Raw genomic sequence first — 19,682 nt, 5'->3', positions numbered from 1 at the left:
GAATGAGTGGGTCTCCGATTCTTGTGCCTTCTCTTAAGCTCTTTTCCTTCTGTATATTTTACCTTTGCCCAACTCTGGTGTGATAGTTTTTGTTTTATCTTGTTATATTGTATTTCATCATACTTTAATATTCCTATTCGATACCTATCCTTTTCCAATGAGACACAGAAAGGGAATGGATTCAGATGTGAGGGGTGTGGGGAGGAACTGGAAGGAGGGAAAACCAGAATCGGAGTATATTATGAGAAAAGTACCTACTTTCAGTTAAGGTGAGGGTGGGGGTAAGAAATGGAAATCCTCAGATCTTTTCAGACACGGAGCATGGAGCGGTCTCCGGGGGCCATGCCCAGCGGTCTGCGCTTGAACGAGTTTCTTGGAGACCCTGCCGTACAGCAGAGGATCTTAACATCACAGCTTGGCGGGAAGACTCGCCAGGATGAAATCAAGACTCCAGGAGCTGGGAAGGGAGCAGGATTTTAACGAAACGTTACTCAGTGATTTAGAAGCCGTCCCCACAAAGCCTACCCTAGTGGTTTGTTTAAACTAATATTAAACCTCAGCATGTGATAGCAGACAGTACCAGATATTACAGGGTAAACAAAACAGGCTCGGGCCTGCGTTTTTGAGGCTTACAGGCCTTACAGTGATACATCATGAGGGAAAGGACGCTGCATCTTCAGATCTCACTTCAGGAATTTCACCTAGGAGCTCTCACCGGCCTCTGGGTTCAGAAAGGCTTGGTTAGGCTAAATAGAAATCTCCCAGGGGTGAGTGTGTGTACATGTGCATGTGTGTGTTTGTGTGTGTGTGTGCACGTGCATACAGGTATGTGTATATGCACAGGTAGTGTGTGTGCATGTGTGTGCGTGTGTGTGTGTGTGTATGTTCCAAGAGCATACAAGTTTCTGCTTACTTGGGGTACACTTTAAAGAGGCTAAGTGCCTAAGAGCACTTTATAACGAGCTACCTGGTCAAAGTTCTCAGTGTGAAACGGCCAGCACAGTTGACAAGCAAGGCAGAACTAGAATCACAAGGAGGCATCACCTCACACCGCCTCCGCCAAACTCCAAACTAACAAGTGCCGCTGTAGGCACACTGGCGGGCAGAGCTGCGCTGTAAAACAGGTGATAGTAACGTAGAGAAACAGGACTGCTTGGGCCCTACCTACAGAATTAAAAAGTGCTGCAGTTCAATGAAAGGCTGTATGGGGGCTCTCCCCAAACAAGAAATAGAATCATTTTATGGCTCACCAACCCACTTCTGGATACTTTGCAAAAAACTGAAACAGGAATTCAAGAAGATATTTGTGTCCCGGTGCTCTTTACAAAATACCCAGCATGTGGGAACGTAGAAGCCCATCAACAGGTGAGTGCACACAGGGTCTTCACACAGAGCAGAGAGTAGCCAGGCTTTAACAAGGGCCGTCCTGTCAAATGCCGGGTAAACAACCGCCAAGCACCTCACAAGGTAAAGAAACCTGGAAAGCACGAGCGAAGTGTAGTTTCCCAGTTCTTTCCTGTGCTCCTACGTACATGTGTTTATTTCCCAAATGTTACTTTGAAATATGCAACACTGCAGCTGGCCATGCTGGCACAAGTCTTTAATCCCAGCGCTTGGGTGGCAGAGGCAGGGGCAGGAGGATCTGAGTTCAAGGCCAGCCTGGTTTTACAGAGCGAGTTTCAGGACAACCAGGGCTACGCAGAGACACCTTGTCTTAAAAGACCAAACACACACACACACACACACACACACACGTACACCGTCATAATACAAGCAATCTTAAGACAGTAACTATTTCTCTTATTAATGGCTGCATAGAATTCTTTCATATCTGTTCCATATTTTGTTTGGCTTTCCTTAATTCCTAAATATTTAGAATATTTTTCACATTGCAACATTTTTGACAGATTGCTCTGCGTACCTCCCCAGTAATTCCCTACAAGTAAATTTTAAGAGGTGGGTGCGCAAGAACAAAAGGGGGCGGGGAGGGGAAGCCTGTGTATATCCTACCATATGGATAGCATTGTGCTGTTCTCCAGAAGCCAAAAACCCGAGAGGGCAACGTAACCGAGCCCATTCCCAACTTTTTGCTTTACGCACGAAGAACACACACTAAGCGAGACATCAGACATCTCTTTGCGTACAGCACGCGTGCTCTCAGTAGGTTTGGGTTCGATATCACGTTCAAACCATTCAACACCAGCTTCTGTGTTTCCTCTTTGCTCTCAGCTCACAGCAGCTTCTACCTCAGCACTCAGTCACTGCATACAACAAACACTGGGGCGAAGTGACAGCGAGCGTTCCTTTTCAATCCCTCCTCCTGGGTTAGGCTCACTGCCCACAGCTGTACCCCAAGTTTTCCAGGTGCCAATCGCGTAACCGAAGCATACGGCAGGAGGACACTCTCAGTCCGAAACATAGTTGGACTCAAGGAACCTTCCAGAACACCTCCAAACAAATGTCAGCAAGCCACAAGTAAAGTTCTAGCAGTGCTGCGCTGTAATGTCAGAATCTCAACTCAGTGTCGGGGGACACAGAGGTTCACACAGCCAGCCACAGGCGACACACAGCAAAGAAAAATCTTAAAAGTCTGCAGCTGCACAATTAAAGGTTCTTTTTTCTTTTTTAAATGAAAGAGTAAGAGACAAGGAATATGGGGAAAGTGATCGTATATTAACTTACATACTTATCTCGGAGGTGGCCTTACAGACACATAAAGGCATCCCTGAAGCATAGGCATGAGCTGCAGATGCAATGCTGAGTGAGCAGGAACCTCTCCTGGGTCACTGAAGCGGCTCGGAGAGGGCATCCAGATTTCCGTCTCCGTATTGAGGACACTTGGCGAAGTGAAAACAGTCTCACAAAGCCAGTTAGGAGTGGCCCTTAGTTTTATTTGGATGAATAAAGGGGACAACGGTTCATGTTCCCGTTCTACCAGTAGGATGGAGGCAGGAGGGAAAGGGGCCTTATCTCACTTCCTCTCTCTCCTATCCCTCTGGCCCGAATTCCTGTCCTCACAGCCCTGAGGAGCTGGTTCGGGGAAGTCCACTCCCAACTCTTTGCATGAGCAGGCACGTTAAGGCCCTGGTTATCCCAGGTTCTCTCTCTCTCTCTCTCTCTCTCTCTCTCTCTCTCTCTCTCTCCAGCATGTCCAGATACCCACAGCCATCCTCAAAGCTGGTGCCACTTCTCTCAGGTGAGGTACAATAGCATGTGGAGTCAGGACTGGACAGAGCACCCACTTCATGCTGTGTCACACAGACTTGGGGTCTGATGATACCTAAGTCCTTTGGGGCTTATTGGAAACCACAGTTTTGGGTGGGGCTCGAACCCAGGGCTAATGAACCTCAGAACTTGTGGTTCAGTAAGAGCCCCACATCAAAGCATAAGAATGGTTGTTTAAAAGACCTTCACCAAACTTCTCCCTCGCTAGAGAATAAAGTGGGAACAGCGCGAAAAAAGCCCCATTCCATTGATTTTTTTTTTCTTTTCTTTAAGCACATTTTTGGCAGGCTCATGAGCACAGAGAAAAACCCCTAAATTCTAGTAGAGCTGACAAGAGAGAAAGGAAGAGCTGTGCATTTGATGTTAACCAGGCCAAGACTAGCAAGGAACTCTTCTGAACTGCCTCAAAATGAAAATGCTGAGAGGGCATACAATTACCTAGCAAAGCATCACTTTAGCTTTTTAAGAAATGCCATATTAATGTCAGGAGCAAGGGACAACTTCATCCCATTAGACTAGGTATTGTAAGCAGTCATAGTGACACCCATCCCTTTGTTATAAAAAGAACAGCACTGTCAGAGCTTCCTCTTCACCCTTTTGGGTCTTTGGTCCTAGTCAGTCTTTCTAAATGAAGGGACCGTCAGCAAAGACAGCGCAATTCAAACTATCCCACCACCTAGCATCCCCTTCTGTGGCCTAGGCCACACACACTAAAGGAGCTATGCAGGCGGAGAGTCATAAGAAAGAAAATGGAAAGGTAGAAAAATGAGAAAGAGAAAGACAAGGAATGTAGGAAAAACCATTATATATTAACATACACACTTATCTCAGAGGTGGCCTTTTAGATATACAAACACATTTCTGAAGCATAGACGTGGGTATCGGATGAAATGATGACTGAGCAGAAATCTCTCCTGGGTCACTGAAGGGACTCAGAACAGTGACCATCCAAATTCTTATCCCCTTAGGTAACTGACAGGGTAATGATGGTTCAGGATGGGAGCAATACCATCTTAATGCGAGTGTTCACACCGAATGAAACCCGCCACAGGCTTTCAGAAGGTATCAGTCTCCAAACTCCAACCAGCCACGGTGTCAAAGCTTTTCTTCCCTGCCAGGATCTTCACCCACGTGCTTACACTCTTAGCAGCTCATTAGAAAACCTACTGCAGTGGCAGCTAGAGCCAGAAACCGCCGACCTCAATCTGTAAGATGCATTCCAGGGCGTTCCTGGACCAAATCCACCCTGTAAGCCAACTCAGTGGCTAAGTTTAGTTCCTCCAGACCTTTAGACCTCACATAATTCTCTCCTAGGCCTCGAGACAGAGAGACCAGAATGCTTAACGTTTAAGGGAGAAACTTTGGAGGGTATCAAAGTGAGAAATAAATGGGTTGTTTAGGACAACAGACACAGTCTAGAGCTAGGTAAACTGAGGCATATAATTTTCCTATCTTTAAATAACTGGGGGAGGGGATGTGGTACAGAAGGCCAGTGACTAGAAATACTGAGATGTCATGACAAGGACACTTCAGAAAGTAACTGTAAGACAGGCATTTTTATGCCCTTCTATATCACAAGAACCGACCCGCTTCGTTAATGAGATACAGAAAAGGAGTGGTGTCCTTCTGAGCCAGGCTGCCAGTGTCGTCAGCTCCCAGAGTCACGCTACTTAATATTAACGTTGACAAAATGCTTCCTGCCCTCGGCCCTCCACCGTGAGGAGCCCTGTGGCCCTCACCCGTCACCAGTATTAGCTACGTAGCATCAGACATGAGGTCTCCCAGCTTCTGTTCTAAACCACACGAGACAAGAGGCATGCCCTCAGTTTTACGACTCCACAATTCAAAAGGTCAGAGCAGTGAACCTCTTGGCATGTCTGGGCTCCTGTCATGCAAAGCACCGCCATTTCTGACCAGGCTGTGAGCTCGGAGTGCAGTGATTATGTCATTTTTCAGGGTCTGGTACCTCCCACTCATAGCCCAGCTGGTGTTCAACAGTATTTCCAGTTGATCTGAAGGAGTGGACATATTCCATCAGAAAGCAACTTGATACCTCTCCATTTCTTTGTCTGCATTCTGAGATTTGAATGAGAAGGCAAATTATATAATATATACGCAACATGAAATACGCATTTAGAGGTAAGTACGAATGGAGAGCAGGCCAGCCTCTAACTCACTACGTAGCTGATGGTGTCCTAGGCACACACCACCACGCTTGGTTTATGGTGCTGGGACTGAGCTCAGGGCTCCATGCATGTGCCAGGCAAATAACCGACCCTGTCTGCATTCTCAGTCTTGTATACACACTTTTAAAAAAACCCACCAGGACGATCCATATAATCCAAAATGGAAGAGATAAAGAAACTGCTATCATGCCATTAAGACATAAAAGCAAAAGGACACCCACGTGAGTGGTCTTGCACCTTTGGTTGGCTGTACGATGGTCTCTGAAAGCAGAAGGTGGTGTGTCCTGCGTCAGGCAGAGCCTCTGTTCTTAGAGTGCTGTCCTTGGGCTATGATGGCACCTCTGTGAAAATCATTCCCCATGTTACCAACTGGGGGAAGCATGGATGGGGAGCGAGTGCTTCTCACCTCTGCTGTGTGGACCCGAGAGCCAGAAGAAGATCAGAGCTGTTCAGTTCAGAGTATTTTCTGCTCTGAGTAAACAAACTCATAGCACTTAGCTCCAGCACTCAGTGCCTCAGCATTCGGACGACACCACCATCTCCAGACCATTCCCCTCAGGACCCCTCCAGGAGGCAAACTGCAGTTTGTGGTAGCTTTGTTTAGAAGGAATTAAAGCTGTATTTTCAAAATGAAAATGGACGGACACTAACCCAAAGAACTAGGTTTTTTTTTTTTTTTTTGCTTTTTTTTTTTTTTTTTGCTTGTTTGTTTTACTAGTTTGAGACCAGAATGATGCCTAAGATAAGAATAATAGCTTGATCTTATCTTCTTAAACAGAGAAAGAAATCACAGATGCATAAAGTGACAGTATTTTTAAACTTGAATTACAGTTTATCATTGATTCCCCATCTTGTTACCTCAAAAGAGTAGACTACGTCTGTCAGGAAACGCTGTAAGACGTTACATGATGACAACACATCTTACCCAGGACTTAGCTTGCCTGTTACAGTACCTGGAAGCCTAATGTAAACAGTCAGAATAAAAACAGCTTGGTCATTTTCCTATTCTGTGAAGAGACACCATGACCAAGACAATGCCTGAAACATTTACTTGAGGCCTTGCTTATGGTTTTAGAGGGTTAGTCCATGATCATCATGGCAGGAAGCAAGATGGCAGTCAGCGGGAATGGGGTTAAGAGCTCTACCACCTGACTGGCTAGCCTGAGGCAGAAAGACAGATACTTAGCCTGGCACGGACTTTTGAAATCTCAAAACCCATCGCCAGTGACACATTTCCTTCACAAGGACACACCTCCAAATCCTTCTCAAACAGTTCCACTAACAGGGGACCAAGCATTCAAACACATGAGCCTCTTGGGGCTATTCTCATTTGACCTTCCACAAAAAGAGAAAATACTTGTCCATTTAGTTTACATAGAAGACCTAATGCCACTGCTGACACAGACAAGGCTCTGTCAACAATGCGATCTTCCCTCTCCCCCCACCCACCATCTCGGTCAGCTTACATGATGAGGACTGCTTTGGCAGGACACGGTAACTCAAAGGCAGATCAAATAGCAAGGGAAGTGATTTCAAAAGTGATGCTGGAAAGGAATTGTTGGGGAAACAGTCTCTAGGTCCTTGTCATTATTACAGCACAATAGGATAGTTATTTCTGGGGATAATGAACCTCGCTCAATAAAGAAGGTTAACTGTGTTCAATAGATTGCTTAAGAAAGTCTACAAGTACAAAACTAAATTTCAGAAGCTTTCAAAAATTTTCATAGTGATATGAAAAAGGGTTTTTAAAAAAGGTAAGTTAGAGGGGCAAAGCCTGTGCTTTGTGGAAGGCATAGTCACCCAGAATAACTAATTCTAGTGGAGAAATAGAAACAGGTATGTTTTACAATAATTTATTTTTAAATATTCTTTCTTTATATTTGCTTTTGTGTTTAGTGATATCCACATTTCCCAAGGGTCTGAATCATTCTCAATTATCTCACTCTTTTAAGGTTTATTTTTATCTGGGTATCTCTCTGTCTCTCCATCTCTCTCTCACACATAGAGAGAGAAAGAGAGGGCATGTGTACCTGAGGAGTCCCCTCTAGGGCTGGGAATTGAACTTTGGTCTCCTGTGAGAGCAGAATGAGCCCTTAACTGCCTAGCTATCTCTCCAGTTCCCCAAATCAGTACCTTAACCTTACAAAACATCAGGGAAGTAAAACAAGGGTTGATTTGGTAACTTCCTTTTCAGGCTGAGCTCTGTGGGTCAGCTGCTGCTCCTTAGGCTTCCTGTTCTTCCTGTATATAGCCTGGACCACTGCCTCACACACCATAAATATTCAACAAGCATTTGCTGAAACAAGTCTGAGTTTTAGAGCTAAGTCATACACAAGTTATTGATGTTTTACCTTATTTTTGCTATATAGACTAAGCATATATATTAATTTTCCCCCATTAAAAATTTTTTTTTATGTGTTTGGGTGCTCTGCTTGCATGAGGACCTACCAAAGCCAGAAAATGGCATATCGGATCCCCTGGAACGACATGTACAGTTGTGAGCTGCCACAGGGCTGTGCCGGCAATTAAATCCAGATCCTCTGGAAAAGGAGCCAGTGCTCTTAACCACTGAGCCGTCTCTCCAGCTCTGGCATTAATTTTAAAGTATCAGGGATGTCAATTCTTTAAAATGTGACTGTCAGTCTGGCTTTCTTAAACATCTGTCTATATGTGTGTGTGTAGACACACACACACACACACACACACACACACACACACACGAGTATTTACTTTCACGTATATCTGTGCACCATGTGTGTGCTTCATTCCCTGTAGAGGCCTGGAAAGGGCATCAGATCCCTGGAACTAGAGTTACAGATGGGTGTGCGCTGCCATGCGGAGGCGGAGAAATGAACGCTGCCAAGGGTCCTATTTACTTTTCAAGTTGCTACCTGGGCAGCAGCCAGGGCCGTCAAGGCTACACCAGGGTTGTCCCCTCCTCCAGTTAAGTGCAACCTCATCCTCCTTGTCCACCATAACGGACCTGACCACCCCCATCGAGGAATAAAGTGCTGCACCTAGACAAATGGCCTACCGTGTCGGTAACCTAACAAGAACCACTTCTGGAAATATTAATTCGTATTCTAAGAGAGAACTGAGCAAAGACAGCTGGAGGAGACACCTCGCTAGGGAAGGCACACTGAGATGGTCCAACCCAAGCATCTCCAAAGTGATTAGGGTCAGCTCAAACGCTCGCTCTTCTGTTATCTGTCTCTGATGTAAGAATACAGAAAAACTTCAGCATCATGGCTCTACAGTGCAGTGTCCTGTTTTAGTCTATTTGCTTTGGTTTGGTTTCTGGTTTGAGATTATATAGCCACAGCCAACCTTGAATTTTCCATGCAAAGCCAGACAGGCCCTGAATTTGGGTGCCCCCGCCCCCTCCCTGGCCATGTGAGCCTCTCAAGTGCCAGGATCACAGGTGTTCAACACCACACTCGGCTGAAGGGCCTAATTTTTAAATTCAGGTGTTTCAGAATAAAACACACATCCTTTTTACCCAGGTTACTAGGAACAGATGCTTTTCACAAAAGCACAGTCCTGGGGTTCAGTCACCACAAGGGCTCCAAAACCAGCGCTTGGCTTAACCATTTCCCCAGGAGAATGACACAGCCTACCTTCAGGCCCTACAAGGCCAGGGTGTCCTCTGCTCCACTTCCCTGTTACAGAGGCTGAAGGGCAGACACTCGCCATCGGGAATAACCAGGGCGATGGTGGAAGGAGAAACGTTCCACACAGTGATTAGCACATCCCACGCCACCATCTACCTGTTCTCACAGCTAGCCAATCAAACACAAGCTAGTACATTGGTGCCACAAAAAATTCCCTGTGGCTGGACAGACGGCCGAGAAGCTGGGAGTACGAGATGCTCTTCCCGAAGACCTGAGATGCAGGCCCAGCGTCCGCGCAGTGGCTCACAATGGTCTGGCCTCCTTAGGCATGCAGCGTGCAGACAGACACGCAGATAAAAACACCCGCCACACACACACACACACACACAATGAAAGTAATAATTAAAAAATAATTTGCTCTCACTCAAATTCTAATGGAAGAGTCTTAAAGTTTGGGCCAATGTTTTGGGAGGACAATCAAACAAACAAGACCATACACTTCAAAACAAAACAAACAAGGAAACCCCAATCTTTTCCTACGGAAGCAGCATAGAGTTAACACAGAAAGTTAGCGTATAGGAAGAGATAAACGACAAATCATCAAAATGATATCTGAAGGCAGTATCTGAAGACTATAATATAAACCTTAATCTATAAGCTATGGTATAAACCTTACCAGAAAGTGCATGCATATGTAGATATACAAATGTATGGATGGATAATGTGTGTGCATATATAGTACAGATATCATACATCACACACACAAACACATACCCCCCCAAACCATCTGAATGTGATTTTTACAGAAAGATGGAAGAGACAGAAAAGTGCCACCCCCCCCAACTCCCCAATGCATTCTTGGATCAAAACTTTCATCTTGAAATAAACTATCATTAATCAACACATGATAAATTTTTAATAAAAAATTTCCCCCTTTCAAACTATAAGATCTTTTCAAATCATGACCCAACCAGGCACTTGGAAATAACCTTCCCTGTGGTATCTGTAAGCTTCCAAACTTTCTTCTTACCAAAAAAAAAAAAAAATTATTTTGTTTGTTACAAAAATGTTGATACATCAAGTTGGTCGTAAACATGCATTGACAAAACACTTCCAGGATTTTCAAAGACACTCACCCACCCTGCTACCTTGTCATGAGCTTTGTGGACAGGAGAAGGTACAGGTGGGCATAAAAATAAAACTCCCAAGATACCAAAAGGAGGCACCAAACTTCTCTCCATCTAAAGAAGCTCAAAGATAATGGGCAAGAAAGGGGCTGGGTACCTGTTTGCTGTGAAGAACCCAGAGGGAGGCATCTTGCCTCTAGGAATTCAAATATCTCAAGAATGACCTGCCTTATCTATCTTGTACTGTTGAGTGTCAATGATAAAGAATTTTGTCAGTTAATTTAGAGAAATGCCAACCTCTAGCGGCCAGGTTCAACCAGGAACCAGGAGTTTCAGATCCACAAAACTAAGTTCATCTGCTATGAGGAGTAGAAAAATCAACAAGTGGCTCAAAACTGTACTTCCAACTAAATTCCAGTCTCTGCTTCCAGCTCTTATTTGCTCAAGTGTAAATCTATTTAGAGTATCTGCTGCATACAGAATGCCCCTTTCCAAGCTGAGGGAGGGAAAGAGGAGGGGAAAGGAAACATTCAGAATGATGTTCCCTCTCAGTGACTTGGCAAAATACACAGTGACAGTACCATGAAGTTTTCTGAGGACCGATTTATTCCAGGGCCCTTCCTGCTATCAGGCTACAGAAGCCAAGAGTCAGGAGACACACAGGGACGAGAAGTAAAAAGCCAAGGGCTGGTGCATCAGAACACTCCGGTAATACTCGCTGAGAGATCCAAGCCAGCAGCTATCAGAGTTCAACCCCCCTCGACCCGTCTACGGGAATCAAATCCCCAAGAAAAAAAAGCAAAGCAGAATCGAAGAGAAAGCACGTGAACGCTTCCTAGCTCTGGCGTGTGGTGGCTGGAAGGAAACGGCTCACGACTACCTAGCAGTTTCCTTTTGGGGATGACAGAAGCATTCAAATATTGCTTTTGGTGATGGCTGCGTGATGATGTATATATATATCATGTCTTTGCACATGTTACTAAATGGTGACTTTAGTAACATGGACTTCCTTTGTGGTGGGTTACACTTCAATTAAACATCAATAATATTATGAAAATTTAAATGTAGGGCGTGGGAGATGGCTCAGCGAAGGAAAGCAAGGGCAAGCGTGAAGACTTGAGCTCCAATGCCCAGAACCCACCTAAGGCCAGGAGCAGTCGTGCCCTTGTGTGAAGACAGTGTCTTGTCATTCCTGTGGTGAGATGGGAGGGGGCACTGGAGAATCTCGGAGGCAGCCAGCCTGAGATGTTTGCAGCATTGAACAACAAAGACAATAATACCCAGGGTAGGAGTTGGGGGCAACACCCGAGGCCCCCCTCTGCCTGCCATGCAATCGCTGTGACGGCATATGCGCCCGAATTCACACATACAGGGATTTAAAACACGATAAAGCGAACAACAGACAGAGCGAAAAGATCTACATTTCCTTCATCTGTAAGATCAGAGAGCTGGTAGGGAAAGCTAAGATTCCCTGAGAGGGTATGGAAAGTGAGTCATTCTGAGTCACCTCCCTGAGCAAGCGCAGGCTCAGCCTCCCTCACTTCTTCGGACTCCCAATGCTCGGCAAGCACCCGGGGCACCCTGACGTCTACTGACTGCTCCACCTGTGCGCTGTCCGCAGCGGCAGAAAGGGTCTCATTAACCATGGCACAAAGGCTACAGACAACCCTGAGAGACAGCAAGATGTCCCCCTTACTTCTGAGGACCCATCTGATAAGGATTACCACACAGGAAACAATTACACAAAAGACTTTCATTTGTTTATCTGATAAAGACAGAGCGTGTGCGCGCACACACATGCTTTTAGATATGTTGTGTGCAGCTGTGGGCATCTCCTGGCAGTAATTAGCACTTCCATAGGGATCCTGGTTTTCCTCAGCTGAAATTTTCACCATGGCTGAGGCTAATTTTTCAGGCTGCAAGTCTCACTCGCTGGTGGTGAAAGGAAACTTGGGCTCTTGGCAACACCTGCTAGAAACTGACATCAAAATTTGGCTCTCCTTCTTACAAATTCATTAACACTCAGACGGAAATGGAGTGTCCTTTCAGATGGACAGTCGGGAGCCCTCAACTTCACAAAGCACAATGTTGGGGAGGAAGGCTTTTGAGTGCCTTGCCCAGAGATGGGGTTTTATCCTAAAGGGGAACCATGCCCACTGAGATTGGGAGGCCGCTGACTCTGAACTCCTTTTTCTACCCTCACCCCAAATTCAAATAATGAAACATAACTCCCAAAGCAATGGTCCTAAGAGTAGGGTGTGGGCTGGGGAGATGGCTCAGTGGGTAAAGAGCACTCGCTTGCACAGTGTGTGTGTGTGTGGGGGGGTGAGAATGCGAGTTCAGATCTCCAGTATCCACATAAATCATCAGGCATGGCTGAGTGCCCATGTAACCGTGTAAGTGAAGAGACAAGCAAATCGGTGAGGCTGGCTGGCCAGACAGCCTAGCTGAAAACAGGCAAGTTCAAGGCTGATTGAGAGAGCCCCCCTCAAGAGAGTGAATCTCCAGCAGGGGCACAGTGGCATATCCAGGTATTTGTACAGTACCAGTACTTGGGAGGCAAAGGTAGGAGTGTCTCCATAGGTTCAAGGCCAGTCTGGGCTACTGATGTCTCTGGGGGTTCCAGGACAGCCAGCGTTGTTACACAGAGGAAACTCTGTCTCAAAAAAACCCTTGCACAAATGAGAGAGAGACAGAGACAGAGACACAGAGAACACTGGCTTCTACATATGAATGCATGCACATAGGCACATGCTTTTGGGCTTCAGGGCTGTGTGGTATCAATAGGATCAGTGCCCTTAAAAGAAAAAAAGTCTTGAGGGTACAGCTGGCCCTGTATGTTCTTCCAACATGTGAGGAGACAGAAAACCCCATGAGGAAGTGAACTTCTGGCATCTTGGATGGCCATGCCTCCAGAACATGAGCTTAGGTGCTTTCAATGACCCGCCCACAGTGCTCTGTTACAGCATCCCTGGCTAAGATAAATATCTCACACGGAGCCCGAGGCACAGGGCTGCTGGTCTGCTCAGAAAATCATCCAACATCAACTCTGTAAGTGGAGGAAAGTGGGCTCTTGATACCGATTACTGCCAGTGATATGGAGGAGAAGAACTTCAAGGGATGTTTAAGTGAAACAGGGTCCAGCCAAAGTGAAACAGCAGCTTTGAAGAACCGCTGAGCAAAGCAAAATGTTTAGCATCCAAATGGTAGGAGGGTGGGGGTATGCTTTAAAAGTGTTTTTAGTGGGGCTGCTACAGAAATGGAAGACTTGCATGGTATCTGTGCCCCATGTATCACGTGAAATCACTCCACGCCATTAACTTTTTAAGAAGTGACTGTCTGAAAATGCATGAAGATAAATATGCTGAAATTAATCTGTTTGCTCAGGCTGCAGTTAAAAGGTGTGAACTGCTCCCAAACGGGTGAACACTACTGAGTAGCCCCTCTGGGAGAGTCAAAATAGGCCGTTTCAATACTCAACCAGAGGAACTGACAGGAGATAATTAGGAAGAACGAAGTGCTTCTTCAACAGAAGTCAAATTTAACAAGATTATGAAAGAAAACGTCAAGCCAGTTCAAAGGCAAGGTCACCTGGCTCTGGCCCAGACCCTGGGAATAAAGAACCAACACAGACCTTGCCAAGAATCCAGCCGCCTCTTGACAGACAGGACACGCGGGACGCCTCACGCAGCTGGTGCCAAAATGCAATTTTAGCCTCAATGCCCAGGAGGAAATGGAGTTATCAGAAGTTTTCTTCCTATGCTTCCCTTAAACAAAACTAGATTATCCCTGACCCAGCAGACGGGCTTTCATCCCAGATACCTTCTTCATGGGCAAAATGATGAGCAAGTGAACAAAGGTGCAGGCAAGAACCAGGAAGCAGAGAAGATGGAAGGGCTGGATGAGGGGAACCTTCGGCTGGCAGGTTCTATGGACACCCTGGCTGGGACAGGAAGGCAGTGGGGGAGCAGGGCCTGTCAGAGAGGTCACAGCTCACTGCCTACATGGTAGAGCCCTGTTGGCAAAGCCTCTTGGCCAGGAGGTGGGTTTGTCTGTAGTTTCATGCTGCAAGGATAGACAAGTCACAGAATTCTAGATGGAGATGGTTTCCGTTTTTGTTTTAGTAGCCCAGAAACAAAATCCCTGGACATGGAAGAGCCTATGACGTGATGGATCCTGAATGTATGAAGATCATTAAGCAACCGATGGGAAGCTTCAGTTATTAAGGAGTAGGCCAAGAAAGGACCATGCAGTATATTTCTTGGGTGAGCCAAGAGGCAGGCCTCTTCAACCACAAGCCAACCTGTCTCTCTGTGACTGCCTGGCTCATATCTTAATGATTATCTTCGCTAAAGCCTATTATTTCCCTTTCAGTATCTCTAATAGCTACTGACAGTATCGTAAGCTAGGACGCTGAATGGGGTGCACCTGAATTTGACCTCAATACTTCGGCAACCAGACTGTCAGCAAGGAGAGCCAGGCTGAGGACCCAGGAGCCTGAGGATGCCAGGTTGGTAACAACACCAGCCCGAGGCTATGACATCACAGAGCCGCTGAACCCATCAACCCAAAGATCTGCTTTCGAAAAAATAGTCACCGTCTTAGTGCTTAAAACAGCTTCCTGTAGGTCTCAATTTAAGAATTCCTTATTAGCTGGGCACAGTGGTGCACACCTGTGATCCCAGCACTCAGGAAGGCAGAAGCAGGAGGATTTCTCTGAGTTCGATGCCAGCCTGGTCTACACAGAGAAACCCTGTCTTGAAAAACCCAAAACAAACAAACAAAAAAAGAATTCCTTTTTAAATATATGAGATATTGGCTTTCTTATATCTTTACTTTAAGGTACACACCAGCCTTGTTTTGAGAAAGGGACTCACTAAGTTGCTAAGGCTGGCCTTGAACACTAGCCCTAACCCTAACTCTAGTCCTAACCACACCCACAGCCCCAACCTCAGCCCTAGCCTTCCCTGTAGTCCAGTAGGCTTGAACTCCTGCCTCAGTTCTCCAGCTGGGATTAGTCCTGAACCAACAAGCCTGGCTAACACTAACCTAAAGAAATGTATACTCATCCTCGCGCTGCTTCCCAGAGCTTCTCAGATAAAGCTATACTTTCGTGACCAGAGAAGGTACTAGCACCAATTCCCAGGCCTCACCCCAGACTTGGTGACGCAGAAACCCTTGGGTGTAGGGACCAGCAACCTGTTTGAATAAGGACATTGGTTTTGATGCAGGCTGAAATTTAAGGAGCCTTGCTGCTTAAGACAGCAGGTGCCACTCACCATTAGTCACAACCAAATAAATGTCGAACCATGCAAAACAGGCACCCCGCCCTCTAGTCCCTAAGCAAAGTATTGTCACAGACGAAAGGCCAGGGAGAGAATGAACATCTAACAAGCGCCTGCACCAAAGCTTTCCCATAGTCACCGTTGAGTGCAGAATGAGGCTATCAGGGAGTGTCTGAAGGAAGAAGAAAACCCGGAAATAGTGGGCCTGGGAAAAGATACAGACGTTTTCCTGACACGGCTGGTGTTAGGGAACTCTTACCCCTGGGATGATGAGAGAAGAAAATGGAGATGAATGTGAGCAAAGTGCAATGACATACATGTCTCCTGACACTGAGAATCCTAAAGAGGAAGTAAACCATAACAACGCACTCCCACAAGGCCCAAAGGCCCGAAAAGGGGACCAGAGAAGGGCCGAGCAGTGTGGGAATACAGCTGTGCGCGAGAGGCCTGGAGAGATGGCCCTGTGGTTGGGAATCCACACTGCTCTTTCAGAGGACGCAGGCTTGGATCTCAGGCCCATCCTGGGATGGTTCACAGCTGCCTATAATTTCAGCTAGAGGAGAACTGACACCTCTGGCCTCAACAAGCAACACACACACACACACACACCTATACACACTCACATCATATATACCCACTCATTCACATGCATTCTCACACAACATACACACATACACACACTCTCTCACTCAAGCAGAGAGCCTTGGCAATGTGTCCTCAGCAGATGGGAACTGAGCCTCACTGACTGCAGAAATATTGTCGTGGATTTTGTGGGAAGCAGAGAAATGAGATGTTTACCTTGGAGGCGGGGGAAGGAGGTAGATATTTAGCCATCAAAGGTTCCCCACTCAGGTGTGCTTACCTAAAACAGCTTGAGCACAGATCTTGGAAAATCTGAAGTTAATTACTGTGACAATTCTGTAGAAGAAGGGCCTGTATATGGAGCCTTAAGCCGCATTCTCGGAACTCCCACCTATTATTCTCAGGGAACAGACTGGATCCTTCCCCAGACCACCTGACAGCTACTTTCCAAACGGGTTAGCACGGTCTTTCCAATGTTAGCTAGCTAGCGCACAGTAATTCTGATGCACACCCTTGTGTCCGAAGAAACCAGCTAAACAAGGGGCCTAAATAACCCGTGCCCCTCCCCTCCCCAAGTCAGTGCCTAGGGTCAGTAGTTAAAAGGACTTGCTGTCCAAACATAATGACTATTTTAGATCCCAGAACCCACATAAAAGGCTGGGTAGGCACGGTGACCTGGCTGTCATTCCTGTCTCAGAAGGCAGAGACGGGATCCCCAGAGCAAGCTGCCTAACAAGACCAGCCATATGCATGAGCTCTGGGTTAGACTGAGAGAATGAATATGGTGGAAAATTGATGGAGAATTGTTCCCAGCAGCAACCTTGGACCTCCATGACCATGTGCATACGTGTGTGCTTATATACATACAAAAACACCGATCTACATACTACATACATATATATGGAAAATGGGAGAAAAAGTATTTGAATATGAGACTGTATCTACTTTTTCCTTGTTTGCTAATAAGGAATTCTTAGTGCTCTAATAATGAAAAGGGCCCACAAGCATCCTGTTTTAAAACTATTTAAGTCTAGTGTCCAAGGGGCCATGACTGGGCTGTATGAACATTTCCTTCTTGGGGTTATACTAGTCTCAATATTTCAGAGAAGAGGCCTGCACAAATAAATCAACGTTTGTGGTTCTCTGGAAATTACGTGAGAGAACAGAAAGATTTACAGGTAAGTCCTGAAGGCCTGTAAAGATGGAGAGGCTGAAAAGATGGCTGGGTGGTTAAGAGCACAGGCTGCTCTTCCAGGGGACCCGGGTTCAGTACCCAGGACCCCCCCCTCCACATGGTAGCTCACAACTGTCTGCCTCTCCAGGTCCAGGGGATCCCCTGCACTCTCCTGGCCTCTGTGGGCACCAGGCACACATGTGGTGTACGGCAAAACACCCAAACATGCAAAATTTAAAAAATAAAAAACAAAACAACAAAATAAGAGAAAATGGCAAGGGATGGGTGGGCTGGAACAGGGCCCAAAGCCCTCACTTCATACCTTCATTCCATCTAACACAGTGGTTCTCAACCTGTGAGTCATGATCTCTTTGGGGGTGGAATGACCCTTTCGCAGGGGTCACCTACGACGGCCAGAAAACACAGATCCATTCCGATTCCCAACAGTAGCAAAACTGCAGCTATGAGGAAGCAAGGGAAATGATTTTACGGGTGGTGCGTCACCACAACATGAGGAACCGTATTAAAGGGGGGGGGCAGCATCTGGGAAGTCATTCTCTTTGCCAGTGACTGGTTTAGGAAAGGACATGTGACTCGCTTCTAGCCAATGAGATGCTCCCTGGGGTGCTCCTGTGGGGGAACTTTCCTCAGTTCTGGAGGGGACACACGATGTGATGACCGGAACTCCTACAGCCACCCTGTTTCTGTGCAACCCGAGGGTGTTCTGGCATGAGGAGGGTGGGAGAACACGGCGGCAGTGACGACGTGGGCTGCTGCTGGCAGCGCTGTGCCAATACACCAATGAACTTCACAGCCGCTCTTCTTGGATTGAAGTTATGAAATGGACCATCGAAGTCAGGGTTTTTCTTGGGCTTCTATCTGCACCTAGAACCCATTCAAACAGTAAGACTAAGAAGATGAGTCAGAACGAAGGTGAAGGCCTACACTGCCAGGCTCCAGTATGGGATTGCTTGCTGCGGGGAGAGACTTCGTTATTAGGGACTCTTACGGCAGTGAGCGGCATCGTTGGTAGAAATCTGAATGGGGTGGAGAAGGGCTGTTCAGAGTTCACAAGCTGTTGTATTCCGTCACCCTCTTACAGGGTTCTAGAAGCGTGCCCACGGATGGAGACGCAGAGCAGAATATCCCGAGATGGGGGAGAGGGATGCTCTGCCTCTGCCTTTGGCTCCGCTTAAAACCAACTTGCTTCTGCTATGCCCTGCGATGAGGTACTCTGCTGGTGAGGCCCAATTATTCTCATCCACAGACAGGCAGCCAAAAGGCAGCTATGGAATTAATTTCAAGGCCCATCCCAGAGGAAGGCTTTGCCCTGTGCCTGAGGCTGCTAAACCCACGCAGCGAAGAGACTCTGAAAGAAAACCTAGAAGCTGCTATATTCTGCACAGATCATCCACCTGCACCAGTTAGGGAAAATGAAATAAGTAATTATCCCCTCCGTGCTCCCGGTAATTACCTTCTCCAGCCAGTTTTTAAAATAGTTCCTATTTAACTTGCCTTTTAAGAAGAACAATACCACCACTAAATCATCCATTCCTTTAACCTCCTCTCTTAGAGCCCCAAGGTAAAGGCTAATTATCAAGACAAATAATTACATGCCCAGCGCACCATCCCGAAGACCAAAATCTCAAACCAAAGTTCAGTATTACCTGTGAGTGAGAAAAACCTCAAAAAGCTGGTGGCTACTGATACTAAAACACAAAACCTGCTGGGCATTCACTGCTACTGTCTAGGGCAGTGGATCTCAGCTTTCCTAATGCTGTGACCCTTTAATACAAGTTCCTCACATTGTGGTGACCCCCAACCATAAAATTATTTTCATTGCTACCTCATAACGGTAATTGTGCTACTGTTGTGAACTGTAATATGAGTATCTGATATTTCCAATGGTCTCAAGAGACCCCTGTGAGTGGGTGGTTTGATTCCCAAGGGGGTCATGACCCACAGGTTGAGAGCTTCTGGTCTACATCTTGACCAATACTTCCCTATACATTAAGGGTCAAAGTTCACCTCCATCATTTGAACTTTTATTAAGTGGCTATACAGGCTAGACATAGCGTCCATCTTAGAGAAGGCTTTAATACCACAGGCTTGACACTTGTGGAGGGAAGAGTGCTGGAAGTCATGGTGACACGGCTGTACTGTACTTCTCCCATTAGCGGGTCTAGGGCTACAGAGGTGCTGAAATACAGGGGATAACCCAAATAAGGATGCAGACAGAAGTAGAGATGAAGATACCGGGCCTTTGGGGAGCCTGAAAGATGAGTAAATTGGCCCTGGAGGGGAGGAAGCAGGCTCTTCCAGGAGGGCAGGGGCAGAGCCCACAGGATGGGTGTGTGTATGAAGGAGTTGTGAGAAATCAGATAAGCGTGGATGACTAAGGCTGTGTGTGCCAAATTAAGGAATTTGCCTTGCATTTTGAAGGCAATGGGGTGGGGGTGGGGGGTGGGGGGAGTCACTGGCAGGCACCTGAG

At 46.4% G+C, this 19,682-nt stretch overlaps 1 protein-coding gene across 5 annotated transcripts in view; it reads right to left on the bottom strand.

The window, feature by feature from the left end:
- Kank1 (KN motif and ankyrin repeat domains 1) overlaps window positions 1-19,682 on the bottom strand; it is a 184,293-nt gene that overhangs the window by 61,310 nt on the left and 103,301 nt on the right. Inside the window, exon 3 of one of the 5 annotated variants that reach the window (XM_021627567.2) lies at window positions 259-457. The exons of 3 other annotated variants lie outside the window; for them this stretch is intronic. The gene's annotated coding sequence lies outside the window, so the exon portion shown is untranslated. Of the gene's footprint in view, window positions 1-258; window positions 458-2,682; window positions 2,701-19,682 lie in introns of those variants that run through there. One more of the 5 variants, XM_021627589.2, reaches the window with a different exon arrangement.

This window comes from Meriones unguiculatus, chromosome 1 (genome assembly GCF_030254825.1).
Source record: "Meriones unguiculatus strain TT.TT164.6M chromosome 1, Bangor_MerUng_6.1, whole genome shotgun sequence".
Lineage (NCBI taxonomy): Eukaryota > Metazoa > Chordata > Mammalia > Rodentia > Muridae > Meriones > Meriones unguiculatus.
This window is presented reverse-complemented; position numbering and strand designations above follow the sequence as displayed.